The sequence below is a fragment of the Pristiophorus japonicus genome, chromosome 16, assembly GCF_044704955.1.
Source record: "Pristiophorus japonicus isolate sPriJap1 chromosome 16, sPriJap1.hap1, whole genome shotgun sequence".
Taxonomy (NCBI): Eukaryota; Metazoa; Chordata; class Chondrichthyes; family Pristiophoridae; genus Pristiophorus; species Pristiophorus japonicus.
The window spans coordinates 7,968,394-7,989,663 of NC_091992.1; the positions used below are offsets into that span (position 1 = coordinate 7,968,394).

General features: G+C 43.9%; 1 protein-coding gene across 4 annotated transcripts in view; it reads right to left on the reverse strand.

The window, feature by feature from the left end:
* The window catches only part of vmp1 (vacuole membrane protein 1), a 175,071-nt gene that overhangs the window by 148,091 nt on the left and 5,710 nt on the right, over window positions 1–21,270 (reverse strand). Inside the window, exon 1 of one of the 4 annotated variants that reach the window (XM_070856947.1) lies at window positions 5,775–5,797. The exons of the other annotated variants lie outside the window; for them this stretch is intronic. The gene's annotated coding sequence lies outside the window, so the exon portion shown is untranslated. Of the gene's footprint in view, window positions 1–5,774; window positions 5,798–21,270 lie in introns of those variants that run through there. 4 annotated transcript variants of the gene reach the window in all.

Genomic DNA, 21,270 nt, shown 5'->3' on the forward strand with positions numbered 1-21,270 from the left:
AGGTTCACTAGGTTGATTCCGGGGATGAGGGGGTTGACTTATGAGGAAAGGTTGAGTAGGTTGGGCGTCTACTCATTGGAATTCAGAAGAATGAGAGGCGATCTTATCGAAATGTATAAGATTATGAGGGGGCTTGACAAAGCGGATGCAGAGAGGATGTTTCCACTGATAGGGGAGACTAGAACTCGAGGGCACGATCTTAAAATAAAGGGCCTCCCATTTAAAACTGAGATGAGGAGAAATTTCTTCTGAGGGTTGTAAATCTGTGGAATTCGCTGCCTCAGAGAGCTGTGGAAGCTGGGACATTGAATAAATTTAAGACAGAGAGAGACAGTTTCTTAAACAATAAGAGGATAAGGGGTTTTGAGGAGCAGACAGGGAAGTGGAGCGGAGTCCATAATCACATCAGCCATGATCTTATTGAATGGCGGCGCAGGCTCGAGGGGCCATATGGCTTACTCCTGTTCCTATTTATGATGTTCTTATCATTATCTTGAGATCTTGTCAAGTTACGTAGATGCACTCTATATAAAATATGATCTCAATAAATGACAAAAAATGAAAGCAAGTAAGTCAGTCGAATTTCAACGTGCCACAGAATGCCGAGTTGTTATAAAAAGTGTTGCGATTTGTTGTAATGTGTGAAACCAATGTGCTTCACAAGCTCAGCCAAGGAATCCCTGTGGAGCAGGTCTGGCTCCTACCATTTGTCAACATTTTAGAACTGATCACAAGCTATGTGAATTTGCCTATGCCAAAAGCAATTTTCAGAGTTTGACATAGCAGATGGATTCCACTGACAGATTCTTAAAATGCCATTTTCATATCTGAGATTTCTACGCTCCTCCAATTCTGGTCTCTTGCTCATGTCCGATTTTATTCGCTCCTCCATTGGCGGCCACGTGTTCAGCTGCCTGGGCCCCAGCTCCTGGAACTCCCATCCCTAAATCTCTCCGCCTTTCTCTCCTCCTTTAAGATGCTCCTTAAAACCAACCTCTTTGACCAAGCTTTTGGTCATCCAATATCTCATGTGGCTGATCATCAAAAAAAATTTGACTATGCTCATGGGAGGAGGCTGGTCATGTTGCAGAGAAGGAAACTGGCTTTCTTAATAATGGCCAGCGGGTATGAAGTTCAGCTCTGGGTCAAATAAGTCATTGAGTTCACTTGCATCGCTGGCGCCCGATCGTTAGCGATATTTCGGCGGTTGCATCTTTTTAACCGCCGGAATACCACTGCTGCACGCTCCCAAGGTTTACGGGTCCTCGATGTCGGCGGCGGTGGAGCCTAGCAATAGCGGACTCGAACAGGCGACCAAAACGGAAGAAAAGTCGCCAATCGCCTTACCTTTAGAAAGGGGAGCAGAACCTCTAGAAAACGGCTGGAAAAGCTTCTCTGCGCACACGCAGCCATTCTCCCACGATTTCGGGGTCAAGGGTGAACCCGCACATGCGCGCAGAGCTGTCAGCACTCAACATTTTCAAGCTGCAGAGATTAGTTCAGGTCACAGAGAGGAGCGGTGTGGTTTTTTGAGGAATTATTTAATATCTTGACAATTATATTATAAAATATAATTAATAATATAACTAGTAATAATTATAATAAATCATATATATATCTCAATACAATGGAGAATCAAGCCGTGGAAGTGGAGAGGGAGGTAGGTGGGAGAAAAAGGGCCACTTGCTTCTCGGAGGAAGCCCAGGAGCCATTGGTGGACGAAGTAGCAGCCTGTTGGAATCAGTTAACATGGGGTGGGTGAAGGAAACCGTCACCATCCGTGTATCAGTGGCTATGGTGAGAGATCGCTGAGGCGGTGTCCTCTGTCGCGCCAGTGATGCGGGGGGGCCGAACCAGTGCCGCAAACGGTGGAATGACATCGTTGGGTCTGTGAGAGGAAGTACTAACTTTTATCATGCATTGATGATTTACCCTTTAGTGGCACGTTTTATGATGTTATAAAGATTGGTGTCATTTTTGTTTCTCATCATCGATCTCATTGTGTTAGTGCTCTGTATTTGCATGTGTTCATCATGCAACATTTGCGTGCTAACAAAATTTAAATTGTGCATTCGTTGACGAAAAGACTGGGAGATGTATGCATGTATAAATTAGTTCACACATTTTTGTCACCTTTGCAGAAAGAACTAGCCGGCAACAGGGCGGAGCTCCGCAAAACGGGCGATGGTCCAGCGAAGACTAGTCCTCTGACAGAACTCAAGCAACACGCTGCAACTGTGACGGGGGCATATGATCGCACCTCCGTGTGTGTTGGTGCCGAACCAGTTCTGCCGGAGGGTAAGTCTGCATAATCCCTGGGCTGCACTACGGTCATGTAATTCAGTCATATGGCACTATAATGTAGAATGTAATGTAACGCTGGGAGCAAGAAATGTTGTTAGTTGTGACATGATTTTTTTGGTTGATGACACTATGCCACTTGGAAAGCAAATCGTTTGGGACTCAACTTTTGTTATGTCATGTACTTTCTCTATACTTTGCTTATGATAGTTTCATGTAATGATTCTCGGTAAAAATGGTTTGTTCTCCACATAAGCCTGCGCAAAGTGAAATGCTCTGATGTTACCTCTGACCCCTCCCCTCCCCTCCCGCCAACCATTAATGTTATGTTTTTACAGTTGCACAGGTGGAGCCGCCTGCCCTTCCCAGAGAGGACACATTGCAGTGAAGAAGAAATGAAGAGATGGTGCTGCAGGAGCTGGTGGAGACCATTCCTCAAAGCGTTGTTACGGTGGTGGTGCAGGAGGGGGTCCTTTCTACGGGCGGCCACTGGTTCCTCGTTCCGGCCTGAGGAAGCGGGATCAAGCGGAATGCAATGGCGCACACCGACCCCACTGGTGAATTTGCGGCGGCTGATCCGCCAAAGTGGGAACGCTGCGCGACAGGCAGGTGCTAGCCTGGACATGATCAAACTGTCCAGGATGAACATCGACTTGATTCGAGAGCTCCTCCAGGCTGTTGCTGGGTTGTCCGAAAAATTTCGATTTTAGCAGCCCATCAATCAGAGGACATGGCAGAGCTGATTGCCACAGTGAGGGAGAACACCCAGACCGCCAATGCTATGCGGCAATCGACGGTCGTGGGATTATGGCACTGCACCCCAAGGTGCCATACCAGCAATGGTGACAGCACCTGATAGTCGGGAGGAACTAGTGGGTCCTCAGCACCTCCATCTTCTCCAGAATTCCAAACATAGTGCTGCCATGTTGCCCCCCCCCTTCAGCAGACATGTACGAGGTGCTGTGCTGGTCCCGACGTGGGCAGGGCCAGGGATATTGATAGCGGGAGGAGAAGGGGGGAGTCAGGGCCAAGGGTCCGGGGGGGGGGGGGCGGTTGGGAAGGAAAGGTGGCCGCTGGTAGAATTGTGGGAGGGTGCAGGGGTGTTTCTGTGGTCTTTATACTGTTAGTCATGTTGTTGTTATTGTTTGTTCATAAAATGTTTGTAGTTATCAAAATTGGAATTCATAATTTTTTTTATTTTATTACATTGTTAAAGTTTTAGACTAATTGCAAGTTTTATATAAAATTTTACTGAACTAAACCATTCTTGTAGTGTCTCAATCACTTCTGGGAAGGGGATAATATATCCCATTTTACAACTTTTAGGAAACACAACTTTAAATGTGTGATTGACGGTGTCCCTTGTAAACTCATACTTCATCGTGGATGACCTAGACCCAACTGACTTGGGTTTTCTTGAGTCTTGTGAACATCACGTAACTGGGTAAACCACTCACTGCAACAGCTCTAGAAACCGGTTTCTCACAGGTGCATACATTACAGTTGCAACGCCTGCTACAGTTGAATAGCCCCACGACCACACTGTCAAGACAGGTGAAGAATGGTTACCTGGATGTACACCCAGGTGACTGACTCCCTTCTTCCCCTTCACCCCCTCAGGTCGTTATGTACACACAGCGACTTGGATGAGGCCCCATTGCATGGCCACAACCCCTCACCCCTTCGCGGTCCCACTACAGCCAGCATCAGTAATGGGGGGGGGGGGGGGGGTGGAGGGGTCTGCTTTGGAAGCAGACTGTTAAAAAAAAAAATGAAACGCACAGCTAAGGGAATGACGAAAGAGTGCAGAGCAAAGTAAATGTCCCGAGGGAGTAGAAGGGCAGGCATATGAGATTACAACATTCTTCAGCTATGCGCCTGTCCCAGGCTGTGTATATTTTGTGGGAACAGCAATTGGCTGATTACATTGTGGCTTGAGTTCTGCCATGTTTTGGGTATTTCCCTCTGACAGTGAGCCCCTTTCCCGCTCTAATCCTGTACTGGGAATTAATTCAGTGCCTGGTCTGTGTGTCAGAGAGTGAGCCCCTTTGAATAAGAGAACTTTTTTAATTTCACAATCCAATAATTTGCAAGGCTTTTCGAGGTCGCAATCCTTCGTAGACTTCCTGATACAATGTTTGCACGTTGGTGAGGTGATGTTCCAGTCCACCAGAGTCGAAGTGTCAATCAGCTAACACAGAACCAAATCAAATTATTGCAGAAACTCAGCATGCATGTCAGCCCAAAGCCTACTGAACCAAAGGTTCTCCCAATCACATTCAAAGATACAAAAGTTCATTTTCTGCATAGAATCACTTAATTACAGTAGTGGTGGTCATCTTGTCGAAACCTCACCTATCCGTTTAATATGTACACCACATATAATTAAATTTGCATCAAGAATTTAAAGGTTTTCTTTATAATCCACAATCTTCTGGCCCACCATGAAGCTGCAATCAAAATGGAGGGAGGCATAACGCTGGGCCCGAAATCAGGCAAATACTTCGGAACTGGGCGGTAATGGGCCTTAAAAAAAAACTTTTTATTGGAATTTAGCGCTGGGAGGGAATTTTCCAAAGTGGGCAGGTGATTTGCAACAAGGCCGACGGTAAAGGTCGGCCTAAATTACCGCCAGCGCTAATCGGGAGCTGAAACGGGTGGTATTTTACATTTTTGTCCAAAACGGGCGGTAACTGGGCGACGTGAGAAGAAATTCTAGAGACTGCACACACACACAATGAAGTCCACTGCTGCACAGAACGGCCTGCAATCTTTTTCAAACTGAGCAAATTTCACCACTAAATGCCAACTTCGCTGGGATATACAGCAAGCAATGGTCCGTGTGAGCTGCGGTTTGTCCTGAGCGTTCCCTTTAGATTTCGGTATTTACAACGTAAAAGCCGGTGAGAGCTGCCTGCACGGGACCCTTCAGATTACTGTGTGGCCGTGTGCATCTTAGCAGGAACACTGACAGCAAAAAGTAATTTCAGTAAATAGTAGGAACACAGGTAGAATCGTAGAATCTTACAGCACAGAAGGGGTGGGGGGGGGGGGGGGGGGGGTAGAAGTCAATTTCAAACTATTGTCTTGTTTCAAACAGTGATGGCAAAACTCAAGCTCCTGGATATGCTCCTCTCTTTCAGAATATACACTGAGCATGTCATTTCCCTTAACATGGGGGCAAGCAGAACACATCACCTCCACATGGAACAGTATTTAATTCAGGGAGAACATCCACTAAGACAGTCACGAGCAAAAAAGTAAACAGCCTCATTTACTGGAACTGTGCACATCAAACTTGGGAGAGAATATTTTATCGGACAAAAAGAACTATGAATTCTGTGAAATAGAAAATGCACAGCAAGTCAATCAATAGATAGGTAAAGCTTCAAGTAGGGCCCTCCACTACTTCTGTGAAAAGGTTTGTCTTTCTCCTTCAGGCAGACATGTTCTGCACTCTCTATTTCACATACCTGGCTTCAGAAGTTAGTCTTGGCTCATTGGGTAGCATTCTCCACTCCGCCTAAACGTCATGTATTCAAGCCCACTCGAGGCTTGAGCACATCATCTAGGTTGACACTTCCGACGTAGTAGTGAGGCCTCGACCAGGCCAACATCCCATCCCCAGCATCGAAGCACTGACCACACTCGACTAGCTCCGCTGGGCAGGCCACATTGTTTGCATGCCTGACACAAGACTCCCAAAACAAGCGCTCTACTCGGAACTCCTACACGGCAAGTGAGCCCCAGGTGGGCAGAGGAATCGTTTCAAGGACACCCTGAAAGCCTCCTTGATAAAGTGCAACATTCCTACTGACACCTGGGAGTCCCCTGGCCAAAGACCGCCCTAAGTGGAGGAAGAGCATCCAGGAGGGCGCTGAGCACCTCGAGTTTAGTCACCGAGAGCATGCAGAAAACAAGCGCAGGCAGTGGAAGGAGCGTGCGGCAAACCAGACTCCCCACCCACCCTTTCCTTCAACCACTGTCTGTCCTGTGACAGAGACTGTAATTCCCGCATTGGACCGGACTGTTCAGTCACCTAAGAACTCACTAATTTTAGAGTGGAAGCAAGTCTTCCTCGATTTCAAGGGACTGTCTATGAGATGAGTAGTGAAGGACATTGCACTGTCGGAGGTGCCGTCTTTCAGATGAGACGTTAAACTGAGATCCTGTCTGCTTTATCAGGTGGACATAAGAGAGCCCATGGCACTGATCGAAGTTATGAGCAAGGAAGTTCTCTTGGTGTTCTGACCAATACTTATCCCTCAACCAATAGCACTAAAACAGATGACCTGGTCATTTATCTCATTGCTGTTTGTGGGACCTTGCTGTGCAATAATTAGCTGCCGTGTTTCCTTACTTTACAACAGTAACTGCACTTGAAGCGCTTTGGGATGTTGAGGTCATGAAAGTGACTGCACAAATATATAGAAGTTCTCTCCATCAGAAAATGTAAAAACATTTCAAAATTGACAAGTCACGTTGATTCAGATTAAAAATCTGGACTCAAATAGGAGAAAACCCAAGATAGTGAATCATCAGATGCATGAACATTTAACAAGTTCATGCTCACCACTAGCTCAGAGAGTAGCTGTAATCGAAAGTGGTGCAGCGATCGCACTGAGATAACCTGTTCATTACCATATACAGCAATGATGTGGACTCCGGAACTGGAGACATGGCATAGAAATTTGAAGATTATACCAAATTGGGGGATATAGCTAATAAGGTGGAGAACTGCACCAAAATACAGCAAGATAAATGGCAAATTAATTTCACTTTACTGACGTGTGAAGTGATTAGGTAGAAGGAATAAGGAGGCCACATATTCCTTGGAGGACAAGAAACTAAATGTGGTAGAGGAGAAAATAGATCTAGGAATAGAGATACATAAATCGCTAAAAGCAGCAGCACAAGTTGATAAGACCATACACAATGAGTGCAAACAATGTACTGCGGTTCATTTCTAGAGGAATACAATATAATTACAGGAAGGTAATGTTGTATTAATAGAGAAACTTGGTTAGACCACACTTGGATTACGATGGTCTCCATACTACGAAAAGGATATTGACGGATGGAAGAAAGTCAAGAGTAGATTTTAAAAGCATGTTGCTAGAATCGAGAGGATGCAACTATCAGGAAAGACTGAGGAGGCCAGAGCGCTTTGCTCTGGGAAAGAGAAGACTAAGAGGAGTCCCGACAAAGGTCTTTAAAATGATGGGCTTCAATAGGGTGGAATGGAGAAACTGTTTCCACTTGTGGCAGAGTCCAGACCAAGGGGACATAAATTTACGACCTAACTGATCAAATAAAGAATTTAGGAGGAATTTGGAGCTCATTGTGGCTGTAGCAGATATCAATTGACACATTTAAGGGAAGGCTTGATGCACATACGAGGGAGAAGAGTCTCGAGACACACGGGGCAGGAAGAGGTCATTAGAATGCGAGGAAGCTCATGTGGAGCATAAATGCCAGCACAGGCCAGCTGTGAAGAGTGGCCTGTTATTCTGTGTAATTTAGAGACACATTTACGTTAGTGTTGTTTTAAGTCCAATCCCAGGAGCCAGGCTCCTGGCATTTACACAACTAAATCCAGCTCTTATCCCGGCAGCAGCCTCATAAACCCAATTTGTCATCGGCCTACAAGATGGCTGCTGGGAAAAGGGAGACAGATTTGACGCCAGTACAGGTAGCACCAGTACAAGTGCCCGACGACAATCTACTGAGGCTCAAATCTCAATTCATGTTATTCCGTAGAGTAGGAGAGCTGCAATTTCGTTGATCTGTTAATGTTCCTCACCCTTCTTCCATACTTGTCCACTTCAGCAAAATAGATTCAGATCAAATCAATGGGACAGAGCAGCTGTGGGCAGTGCAATTAAAACCTAAAATGCAAATCAACATCAGTGTGGACTGGCAGCAGGCCAAGATTAACTGTGAAAACACTCTACATTTTGTTCATCCAACACAGGGCTGAGAACTAACAGGTACAATCAGTAGCTGCCATTCAATACCATAATGTGAGAGTTTGTCACAGTTACACCTCAACACCATCCCACAATCAATTTGTGGAAAATATACTGCAAAATATCCTTTTGCCTCAATTTATTTCTCCCTTGCCTCTACTCCATTAGGATTCATCTATTAGTCCAAACAGCCAATCATGCTGTAATTGAAAAAAATACTTACATTTGTACAACACCGTATCAAGTTGTCAAAACACCTCACAACACTTCACATAATGAGTGCAGTGGCTTAAGCAGGGAAACACAGCAGCCATGCTGTACCAACAATATCAAACAAGTAGCAATGATAGAATGATCAGTTAACCAGTATTTTTATTGCTTCACAGCACTGGGGGATTTATACATTTTAAACTCTTACACAAGGCACATAGTAGTATTTTCCTTTGTGAATTCAGTGGCTGGAACATTGGATGCAGAAGAGAAGGTGCTACTTGAGGGTAGCACATCCAACCCAATTTTCCAACCACTGTGGATGGAAAATCAGGCAGCACGCACAAAGCACATTGCCATTAATCCAAAATGTTCTCTTGGCATACAATGCAGTGTGCTGGCAATGCAAATTTACCCTTTGTATTCCTTCAAAACAGTCATACACATTTCATGAAGGGAATGTTAACAAAAAACTTTTCTGAAAAATAGTAAAAGTTGCTCTGCAGGAATCTGGATATAGCTGGAGTTAACTCTCGGAACTTTGGCAGAGCAATGCTTGCTCTAATGTTTCATTGCACAACTAATCTGGTCTCCATTTGCCTTCCATTTCCTCCACAGCACTGCCCGTGAGTAGAAGAGAAACCAAGTTCCTCCCAGGCTACTGCTAATCTCATTCTAGATCGAGCCCAGAGAAGTTGCCTCAATTGTCCCTCCATTAAAACTCAGCAGCCCCAGCATCACAGCAAGAGCTGTAGTTGGTCACATGCAGATTCAGTGGAACAGAACGTCCTGATATGCAAGGCGTTACACGTTAGTAATGTAAATATGCTGCACTGGCCCATTTTGGTCATTTAACCCTGCTGAGGGCTAGTGAAGGTGAAGTGAGCCCAGACTATATCACTACCATACACATTATTAAACCTAGTAGTCAAAATATTTAACATTGATTAGATTTGATTAAATTCCACAATAAAAAAAAAGGAAAAAAAGACAGCATTTATTACCTCAGGACGTCCTAAAGTGTAATACTTTTGAAGTGCAGGCACTGTTGTAATGTATGAAAAAATAAAGAGCAAGAAATTCATTTTAGATTGTACAAATTGGTGCTGGTAACCAGTGGTGTACCAGTGAACTTAGGAGCAATACATTTAGTAGAGGCTGCTCCCAAACCTTCCTCATCCAGGAGAGAGTTCTGGTCAGTCAGAACATAACTATGAACATCATCATCATAGGCAGTCCCTCAAAATCGAGAAAAACTTGCTTCCACTCTAAAAGTGAGTTCTTACATGACTGTACAGTCCAATCAGGGAATTACAGTCTCTGTCACAGGGGCAGACAGTAGTTGAAGGAAAGGGTGGGTGGAGAGTCTGGTTTGCCGCATGTTCCTTCCGCTGCCTGCGCTTGGTTTCTGCACGCTCTCAGCAACGAGACTCGAGGTGCTCAGCGCCCTCCCGGATGCTCTTCCTCCACTTTGAGCGGTCTTGGGCCAGGGATTCCCAGGTGCCGGTGGGGATGTTGCACTTTATCAAGGAGGCTTTGAGGGTGTCCTTGAAACGTTTCCTCTGCCCACCTGGGGATCGCCTGCCGTGTAGGAGTTCAGAGTCGAGCACTTACTTAGGGAGTCTCGTGACGGGCATGTGGACACTGATGTTGGTGTGTCGATCCTCCCAGTGGATTTGCAGGATCTTGCGGAGGCAGCGCTGGTGGTACTTCTCCAGCGCTTTGAGGTGTCTGCTGTATATAGTCCATGTCTGAGCCATATAGGAGGGCGGGTATCACTGTAGACCATAAGTCTGGTGCCAGATTTGAGGTCCTGGTCTTCAAACACTCTCTTCCTCAGGCAACCGAAGGCTGCGCTGGCGCAATGGAGGCGGTGTTGGACCTCGTCATCAATGTCTGCCCTTGCTGATAGTAGGCTCCCGAGATATGGAAAATGGTCCACGTTGTCCGAGGCCAAGCCATGGATTTTGATGACGGGGTCATCCTTCCTCCTAAACCTTCCTCATCCAGGTGTGTGTTCTGGTCAGTCAACAAATAACTATGAGCATGGCAATCACATCTCAACCTCAAGACTTGGCTGGAAGTTTACAGGAATAATTTTGTTCCAACTTCAAACCAGTGAGTCATTCATTATTAGCTCTTCAGTGTTTGAACTGAATCTATTACCAGTCATCTAAAATAGAAGAGAAAGTCTTTATTGCAGGTTGTACTGATCCCTTTCCCAACTGATTTACACTTTCTCACATGCTCCCCAATTGCCAAAAATGTGTACTGTACAATTCCCCTTCCCACGCAAACAGAAATAGCCACCAAGGGTAAATAAAAAGTGACCACATATTTAAACATAGAAACATGAGAAAATAGTTGCAGGAGTAGGCCATTCGGCCCTTCGAGCCTGCACCACCATTCAATATGATCATGGCTGATTATGCAACTTCATTCCTGCTTTCTCTCCATACCCCTTGATCCCCTTAGCCGCAAGGGCCACATCTAACTCCCTTTTACTATATCTAACGAACTGGCCTCAACAATTTTCTGTGGTAGAGAATTCCACAGGTTCACAATTCTCTGAGTGAATATTTAAAGATCATCACTGGCTGATTGGCATGGCATATTTAAAATTAATCTGTAGTATTTTATGAGTTTGATAGTTATGATAAATTGTAAAAGAATATGAATAGTTGCTCTGGGGATCAAAGACAAGCTATGGGAAGGATTATGCCTCTTTCAAAAAGATACCCTCACATCTCTAGTTTGAAATATCCTGTTTCTCGAGTGTTATATTACCTCACTGATCCCATCCTCTTCCCAATCATATGGAATTCGAGGCATGATATGGAGTTCTATGGGTCTCTGCACTACATGCAAAACATTATTGTCTGGATGCACTAGAACTATGTTTAAAATGTGTTCCTGGTGGGAGAAAGTACTGCTGTCTATTTAGGAATCCAAGCAAAATCTTTCAAAGTAGACTAGAATGTTGACTATTTTAAAATGCAAGGGATACTTTTAAAAGTTAGTTGTAACAGCGTTGCAGTTTTATGGTATTGCAAGCAATCTGCATTCTAGCCAATAAAAAGGTTACAGCCCTGTTAAAATCATTAATGAAACCAGAGAAGTGTCAGTTCACATTATAATATTATTTTTACACAGCCACTCGTTTGGAAAAAAGACAACAATTTGGAGAAATGCAAAGTGCTTCACATGGGGCAAAAAAATCCAGGAAGGGACTCTTACTTAAATGGAACGAAAATAATGAGCATGAAAAATGAAAAAGAAACATAGAAACATAGAAAATAGGTGCAGGAGTAGGCCATTCAGCCCTTCGAGCCTGCACCACCATTCAATATGATCATGGCTGATCATGTAACTTCAGTACCCCATTCCTGCTTTCTCTCCATACCCCTTGATCCCTTTAGCCGTAAGGGCCACATCTAACTTCCTCTTGAATATATCTAACAAACTGGCCTCAACAACTTTCTGTGGTAGAGAATTCCACATGCTCACAACCAGAAATCAGAGAACCCTGACTGACAGTAAATTAAAGCTTTGACAACAATGCTTTAGTAAAGCAACTCTATATTGTGATTTATTGAACAGTCAATATTGAGACAAAATAATGAGGTAACCCTGCCATTTTATAAATCATTGGCACAGTATTTAGTATACTGTGTACAGTTCTAAGTTTCAAATTGCAAGATGGATATTGCTGCTTTTAAAAGGATATTTAAGAGAGCAACCAGTATGGTTGAGGGGGTGGAGAGATTGGATTATGAGTCATTATGTAAATCTACAGAAGCAATAACAGGCTCGCTAAGGAGATGGAAGCAGCTAGTATCGATTCATTCAAATGCAAATTATATATCTTTGTTAATATTTTGGGATTTTAACTATTATTATTCGGTCGCATGCCTCTCTGCCAGTCCCACACAGCCCAGGACCAGCTTTTTCGATGTAAACTGTGAATAGGCCACACAGCCCCTTAAAGGGACCGCCCACCCAAAAAACAAAATAATGCGAAACACTGGACATGACATACGGAAGTGTAGGATACTTGGGCCGAACACGTGACATTAGACCAATGATTACCAAAACTTTCGACCACTGGGGGTATCCTTGCCTTATGTCTGGGTCTTGACAGAGACGGGTTGCCATGGTTGGTCAACAACTCCGTTATCATTGTATCATGTGACTAGAAGGCAAACTGGAAAATCAGTCATAGATCCCATTACTGGGCACTAACCAGCAAGTCTTCATGGAAGCAACACACAGGTTGAGACTAAATTGACCTTGCCTGTAAAGACCTTCCATAATTAAATAGCCTATCAACATGATCTAGACACACCCATAAATAATAACCAGTTGGGCATGGCAGCTGTGGATCAGAACGCCAACAAGAAATCCATGTCTTCTGAGGATAGGAGCGAAAGTTGGATGAGAAGCAATCCTTGATACACTTCCTCAAAAACTGCCAAAAATACAAGAATTGGGTTTTTGTGACCTAAGCACGATACAACACATACACGCTTATTTCCGGTAATAAGGGCTGAGGTTACAATGCAGAGTGAGGTTGGAAGGACATTTCTAACGCCCTGATCGTTAACCCAGATTTATCCTACACCCACTGCAATAAGTTTTTAAATTGAGAAGTATGCGAGAAAAAAAAATCAGAAAGCACTACTTAAATAGTGCACATTTTTATGGAATCCTGATAGTTTTGTTGAAGTTTGCCACCGTGTAATTTGCCCAAGAAAAGCGGCAAAGGCAAATTTTCCCTTTGCATAACTGTAATTAGTGCATTTACCCATCCATTAAAACTATACATAGTTGTGTGCTGGCCCACAGCATGATTAAAGTCATTTGACCAGTTGGGTGAACATCAGATCCAGAGTCCACAGTAATACTGCAACGTAATCATTCGATCAGAGGTCAAACAGCAACAAGCATACACGGCAAAAGAAAAACACTTTTTTATTGGTGTTCAAGATGCACAGTATCAGGTGCAATCCATTTTTAGACCAGAACACTATTTCAGAGTCTGGCAAATTATATAAGTGGTGTTAACCTTCTGTTTAAAAACCATAGTGTCAGCTGTGACTCAGTGGGTAGCACCCTCGCCTTCAAGTCAGAGAGTTGTGGGTTCAAGTCCCACTCCAGACACTTGAGCATATAAATTTAGGCTGACGCTGCAGTGCAGTGCTGAGAGAGTGCTGCACTGTCGGAGGTGCCGTCTTTCGGATGAGACATTAAACCGAGGCCCCGTCTGCTCTCTCAAGTGGATGTAAAAGATCACTATTTCGAAGAAGAGCAGGGGAGTTATCCCCCGTGTCCTGGCCAATATTTATCCCTCAATCAACATAACAAAAAAAAAAATTATCTGGTCGTTATCACATTGCTGTTTGTGGGAGTTTGCTGTGCGCAAATTAACTGCTGTTTTTCCTCCATTACAACAGTGACTACACTTCAAAAGTACTTCATTGGCTGTAAAGCACTTTGAGGCGTCTGATGGTTGTGAAAGGCGCTATATAAATCCAAGTCTGTCTTTTTTTTCTTTCACAGTAACAGCTCCCTCAATGGCTGACATACCAAATTCATTGCCCAGTGTCAGGGCTCAGAACTTTTCAGCCATTTTTCAACATGACAGACTTTATGACACGTGATTTTAGGACGTGTTTATGGGCGATATAGTGTCCACTGCTGCACTGGTGTACAGACAATGCAGGGAAGTGGGAGGTGTAATTGAACACCACTCACCTAGTGTGTGCAGAGATAATGGGCTGGAATTTCGGGCTAACCGTTTTGGGGGCGAAAACGGAGGCGGGGAAGTTACCGCCCGGGTAATGTCTGCGCTATGTGAAGAAAATTTTGCCATCTGGAGCGCAGCGCAAAGGGAGGCGTTGTACAGCTTTCACAACGCAAAAACGGGAACCTCGTCAACTAAAGTGTGAGGCCGAGAGGGGCCTTGGGAGCGGGGGGGGGGGGGGGGAAGAAGAAAAAAAAAAAATCACAAAAACATTGTTCACACCACCGCAACACAAATCGCTGCAAAAAAAAAGAACAAGCACCGGAACTTAAATTTTTTGCAGTTTATCTACCTCACTACCGCCGGCAAGGCTGGACCACTCTGCTTTACCTGGCGGTCATCGCGGGGCGCGCTTCGGGGCATACGGGTTGGGTGCGAGTCCAAACTACTGCCGCTGCATACCCGGCAACGCAAAACGCGACTGGACGCAAAAGACCTAGCCGTCACATTTCTCGTCGCGCCAAAGGACTGGAAAATCCAGCCCAAAGTCCCCACTGCTTATAGTGGGGGCGTTCGTGCAAAGGCAATTTGCCCCGCTATAACAGGGCAGCATTAAAAAAAAATTAAATAGCTGCAATCAAAGTTGCCAGACAGAACAGTAGAACAGTGATGCTGGCAAGAACAATTCTGTTAAAAATGACACAGTCACTGATTATTCAGACACATTGGCTATGCGAAGACGTTGAGAAAATAAAAGACATGAACAGGATTGATGAGGACACCCTACAGTTCATGCCAACAAGACTTCAAATCTCACTGGGACACAGTAATGGGCTTAAAACATATTGTTACTCTCTGGTAGAGCTATTCAATTAATCCCACTCTTTCCCCTAGCTCTGTATTTCCCTTCAAGCATTTAATCCAATTCTTTGAACATTGCTATTGAATCTGCTTCCACCACCCTTTCAGGCATTCCAGATCACAACAACTCGCTGTGTAAAAAATAATGTTTCCTCATGTCGCCTCTGGTTCTTTTGCCAATCACCTTAAATCTGTGTCCTCTGGTTAATGACCCTTCTTCCACTGGAAACAGTTTCACCTTATTTCCTCAATCAAAACCGTTCAGGATTTTGAACACCTCCATCAAGTCTCCCCTTACCCATCTCTGATCGAAGGAGAACAAGCCCAGCTTTTACATAGAAAATAGGTGCAGGAGTAGGCCATTCGGCCCTTCGAGCCTGCACCACCATTCAATATGATCATGGCTGATCATGCAACTTCAGTACCCCAGTCCTGCTTTCTCTCCATACCCCTTGATCCCTTTAGCCGTAAGGGTCACATCTAACTCCCTTTTGAATATATCTAACGAACTGGCCTCAACAACTTTCTGTGGCAGAGAATTCCACATGCTCACAATTCTCTGAGTGAAGAAGTTTCTCCTCATCTTGGTCCTAAATGGCTTACCCCTTATCCTTAGACTATGACCCCTGGTTCTGGACTTCCCCAATATCGGGAATTCTTCCTGCATCTAACCTGTCCAATCCCGTCAGAATTTTATACGTTTCTATGCGATCCCCTCTCATTCTTCTAAATTCCACTGAATACAAGCCTAGTCGATCCAATCTTTCTTCATATGTCAGTCCTGCCATCCCGAGAATCAGTCTGGTGAATCTTCACTACACTCCCTCAATAGTAAGAATGTCCTTCCTCAGATTACGAGACCAAAACTGTACACAATATTCAAGGTGTGGCCTCACCAAGGCCCTTTACAACTGTAGTAAGACCTCCCTGCTCCTATACTCAAATTCTCTCTACATAATTGAAGTCCCTGATACCACTCTAGTAAATCTCTTCTGTACCCAGTCCAAGGTCTTGACATCCTTCCTAAAGTGCGGTGCCCAGAATTGAACACAATATTCCAGCTGAGGCTTAACCAATGTTTTATAAAGGTTTAGCATAGCTTCCTTGTTTTTTGTACTTTATGCCTCTTAATAAAGCCAGGGCCCCCATATGTTTTAACAGCCTTCTGAACTTGTCCTGGCACCTTCAAACATTTATGTACATACACCCCCAGGTCTCCCTGTTCCTGCACCCACTTTAAAAATGTACCATTTAGTCCATATTGCCTCTCCTCATCCTTCCTGCCAAAATGTATTACTTCACACTTCTGTGCATTAAATTTCATGTGTCTGGTGTCTGGCCATTTCAGCCGTCCTCCTGAAGTCTGTTATTATTCTCTTCATTGTTTACTACATTTCTGAGTTTCGTATCATCTGAAAACTTTGAAATGATGCCCTGTACACCCAAGTCCAGGTCATTAATACAGATCAGAAAGAGCAGTGGTCCTAATTACCGACCCCTGGGGAACAACTTCCCTCCAGTCTGAAAATCAACCGTTCACTGCTACTCTCTGATCTCTGTCCCTTAGCCAATTTTGTATCTATGCTGCCAGTGTCCCTTGAATCCCATGGGCTTTAATTTTGCTAACAAGTCTATTGTGTGATACTTTCTCCACCGCCCTTTGAAGGTCCATATCTACAATATCAACCCTCTCCTTTACGTCAAAGAACTCGATTAACTTAGTCAAATGCAATTTTCCTTTAACAATTTGTCACTGACTTTCATTTATTAGCCCATACTTTTCCAATTGCCAATTAATTTTATCCCAGATTATTGTCATCACCGACATTAGACTGACTGGCCTGTAGTTGCCAGATTACCCTCTCTTTTTTTTAAACAGTGGTGCAACATTTGCAACCCTCCAGTACTCTGGCACTGAGGATTGGATGTTTGTGACCAGAGCCACCGCAATGTCTACCCTTACTTCCCTCAGTAACCTAGGATGCATCTCATCCGGACCAGGTGACTTTTCAACTTTGAAGACTGCTAACCTTTTAAGTATATCCTCTTTATCTATTTGTATCCTATCCGATATCACTCCTGCTTCCTTCTTGACTACTACATTGGCAGCACCCTCTTCTCTAGTGGACAGATGCAAAGTACTCATCCAGGACCTCAGTCATGCCTGCTGCTTCAAAAGAATACTTTATTAATAGTGAGAGACTAGGAGCTGTGGAGGAGCAGTGATTTAGGTGCCCATGTACACGTATCACAAAGCTAGTGTACAGGCACAAAAATAAATCAAAAAGACTAATGGAATGTTGGCATTTATCGCAAAGGGGTTGGAATTCAAGTGAGGGAAGGATACTTCAGCCGTACAGCCTTGGTCAAAGCCCAGCTGGAGTACTGCATTCAGTTTTGAGCACTGAACCTCAGGAAACATATGCTGGCCTTAGAAGGGGTGCAACTTAAGACTCACCAGAATGATGCCAGGGAAAAATGGGTTAAATTACAAGGCCAGGATTCAAAGATTTGGCTAGAAATCCCTTCATTTTAGAAGATGGAGATGTGATCTAATCAAGGTGTTTAAAATGATGCAGGGATTAGAGAGAGGGTCACTAGAGAGAGAAACTACATCCTCTTGTTGGACAATCCGGAACAAGAGGGCACAATCTTAAAATTAGAGCTCAGCCATTTAGGACTGAAATCGGGAAGCACTTTTTCCACACGAAGGATAATGGAAACCTGGAACTCGTTCCCCCAAAAGCAGTGGATGTTGGGTCAATTCAAATTTTCATGACTGGGGTCAATAGATTTTTGTTAAGCAAGAATATCAAAGAATATGGAGATAAAGCAGTTAAATAGAGTGGTGGCGAAGGTTCGAGGAGCTGAATGGCCTATTCCTGTTCCTATGACTCTTTCCAACTTCTTTAGCTATTTTAAGAATCAGCCATGAAGTATGTATGTTGCCCATTTTTCCTTCTGGTGTTTAACACTTTACACTTGTCTGTAGACTCTGGGTTGTCTCTCAATTTCAATGCCCCTCCTGGTTTAACCTCAATAATTTTGCATTGAGTGTCAGAATCCAAGTCATCGAAGCACATTAGAAGCAGTAAAGGTCCCAACGCAGAATCTTGGGCACCCTACTAAATACTACCCCAACCCCGATTGCTCCAACCAGGACATGCTGATTTTTTAAACACGTCAGACGGTTTGTTTTAAATCCATACCCAAGTTTTGCCCTGGTAATCTTGAGTTGCCACTTCCTCAAAAGGAATCAAGGAGGTTGGTCGGACTGGATATTCCCCTTATGAAGCAGAGTTGACTCTGTATACTATATTGTTGTACAGATAATCCTCAAATTTACTCTTAATAAAAATGTTTTTAAAGCTCAATTATGCATAAGTCGCCCTGCCCTGTCCACAAGACAGTGATCATTTTCTAATGGCATTCTACAGAACATAAACTAAAGGGTACAATCCTAAAGGGGGTGCATGAACAGAGAGACCCGAGGGTGTATGTGCACAAATCGTTGAAGGTGGCAGGGCAGGTTGAGAAAAACAGTTAAAAAAGCTTACGGGATCCTGGGCTTCAGAAATAGTAAGCTTAGAGTACAAAAGCAGGGATGTTATAAAACACTGGTTCGGCCTCAACTGGAGTATTGTGTCCAATTCTGGGCACTGCACTTTAGGAAGGATGTGAAGGCCTTAGAGAGCATTCAGAAGAGATTTACAGGAATGGTTCCACGGATGGGGGACTTTAGTCACGTGAACAGACTGGAGAAGCTGGGATTGTTCTCCTTAGAGCAAAGAAGATTGAGAGGAGATTTAATAGAGGTGTTCAAAATCATGAGGGGCCTAGACAGAGTAGATAGAGAGAGACTTTTCCCATTGGCGGTTGAGAACCAGACGACACAGATTTAAGGTGATTGGCAAAACAACCAAAAGGTGACATGAGGAAAAACTTCTTTTTTTAAAACGCAGCGAGCAGTTAAGATCTGGAATGCACGGCCTGAAAGGGTGGTGGAGGCAGACTCAATCGTGGCTTTCAAGAGGTAAAGGGCAGGGGAGTCGGACTGGCTGATGTGCTCTTGCAGAGAGCCGGCACGGGCTCGACAGGCCGAATGGCCTCTTTCTGCACTGCAACGATTCTACGATAACATAAAAATGTTAAGTATAAAAATGAATTCCTACACACTGCGTAAACAGACAACAAACACCTCTTCAGTACACTGTTTATATGAAAACAGCAGGCAAACATCTTACGGCATGAATAAGACACTGCGTTATTCACTCTTATCTACCCATTTAAGAAACATGCAATGAATCCCTCGCATGGAATTGTTAAAGCTTCAATAACCACACTGCGAGAGAGAGAAGCCACTGCAAATTGCACTTGCCCTCATTCCTGCATTCTCAACGGTGTTGAAATGAAGACTTGTTGTACTGTCTCCTACTCGATATCACATTCTTTCCCAGGGCCTCAATATTGAGGATCTCCCCACCTTCCTCTGACAATCTCTAGGAATTTAAAACAAAGCTCAAAGCTGGGCGTTACTGAATTACTACCTCGTGATCCACCTCATCTTTCCTTCTCTTTGCAACCTCGCACTACAACATAGGTCACAACATTTCACCTTCTTCCGCAGTCTTGTACAAATGAATATCTAATTTCTTGGGTGGGGAGGGGAGAGGGCTATAATTCTATAAAGTTACTGGGCTCAAGTAAACAAAAATCTCAGACTTAACTACATGGTACAAAGCAGCTTCAACTGATTTTCTTTGATGACAAACACTCACACGTACAAAACATACCGCTAATATTTTTAACTACGAAGGTCACAGAATTCTCCTTTCACATGTCAGATGGCATATATTCTCCATCCCATTTACCATGTAACTGAATAGAAAAATCATATTATGTGCAGAAGGATTAACAGATTAACAAATGCCCTCAGTTAAAGATATCTGTCTGGACACACAAAAAAAGGTAATTGAGTCAAAGTTCAGTTCAACTACAAAGAATTTATATTATTTTAAAAAGCTGTTCATAAGCCTCTCGTCTTTCTCGCCCTCCGCCCCCTCCAAAATGTACATCATTTCAAGCCCTGCGAAGTATTCACTGGGGCTTAGCATAACAACCCAGGTTGACCTTAATACTCCATTCATATTATAGCACTACAAAACAAATGAGATGCCCACCATGCCCCAGAGGCACGACCATCGGCACAGGAGGTGGTTTCGTTTCCTGGCTCCAGGGGCAGGGCACCAACAATGGCCTTGCCGTCAGAGCCAGCATCTTATTCTGGTGTTAAGTGTACCATAGGAACATCCCCAAGATATTTTCAATAAAAATGGGGCGTCAAGAAAGCAACTTGTGTAAAGTTTGCACTTCCTCCCAACACCTTTGAAGGTCAGGAACCCGTGTGTGAACTGTCACCACACAATTACACTGCGCTGCATGTTAATTCAACAACATGCTGAAGCAGAAACGTACCTCAGCAACACAGAAAGTTCTTTGTATTAGAGTCTTTGAATCAGCACCAAAAATGCAGCAGTTTCAAGCTGAATCATTTACTGAACGGGAACTTGGAACAAAAAACTTTGTGGTACCTGTTAAAGCCAGTAACACCCAGCTGGTTAATACTCCAAGGAAGCAGAAAGCACAGTTTCAGTGTATAAATCAGCTATGCCTGGGTGGCTGAAGAGGTAAATGCAGCAAGTGGTTTTGCACCAATCCGTACAGAAAGATCCCAGATTTCAAATCCTAATCTGACTGAATCATCTCAACTGGAGTAGCAGTAACGATGTTTCAACTGGCCTCAGCACCTTGAAGTGTGACGATTACGAGGGGTGCGGAGCAGAAGGAGGGGTGAGGGAGGAGCAAAATAAGTCAGACCGTGTTTCTGATTGGTGTCCAAGTGTGCATATTTCAATTCTGGACTCGAAAATGGCAGAAGTGAGAGAGGAAGAGAATATTGGAATGAATGAATGCAAGAGGGGAGGGAAAAGGAGAATGAATTGGGGACAGTGGGGAAGGCTTTAACCACTTTACCTGACTTAGCAACAGAAAATACCAACATATATCCACATTAGCCTAGATACAAGAAACATAAGAAATAGGAGGAGTAGGTCATATTGTCCCTCAAGCCTGCTCCGCCATTCAATAAGATCATGGCTGATCTTCAAATCCCCTGGGAGGACAGGC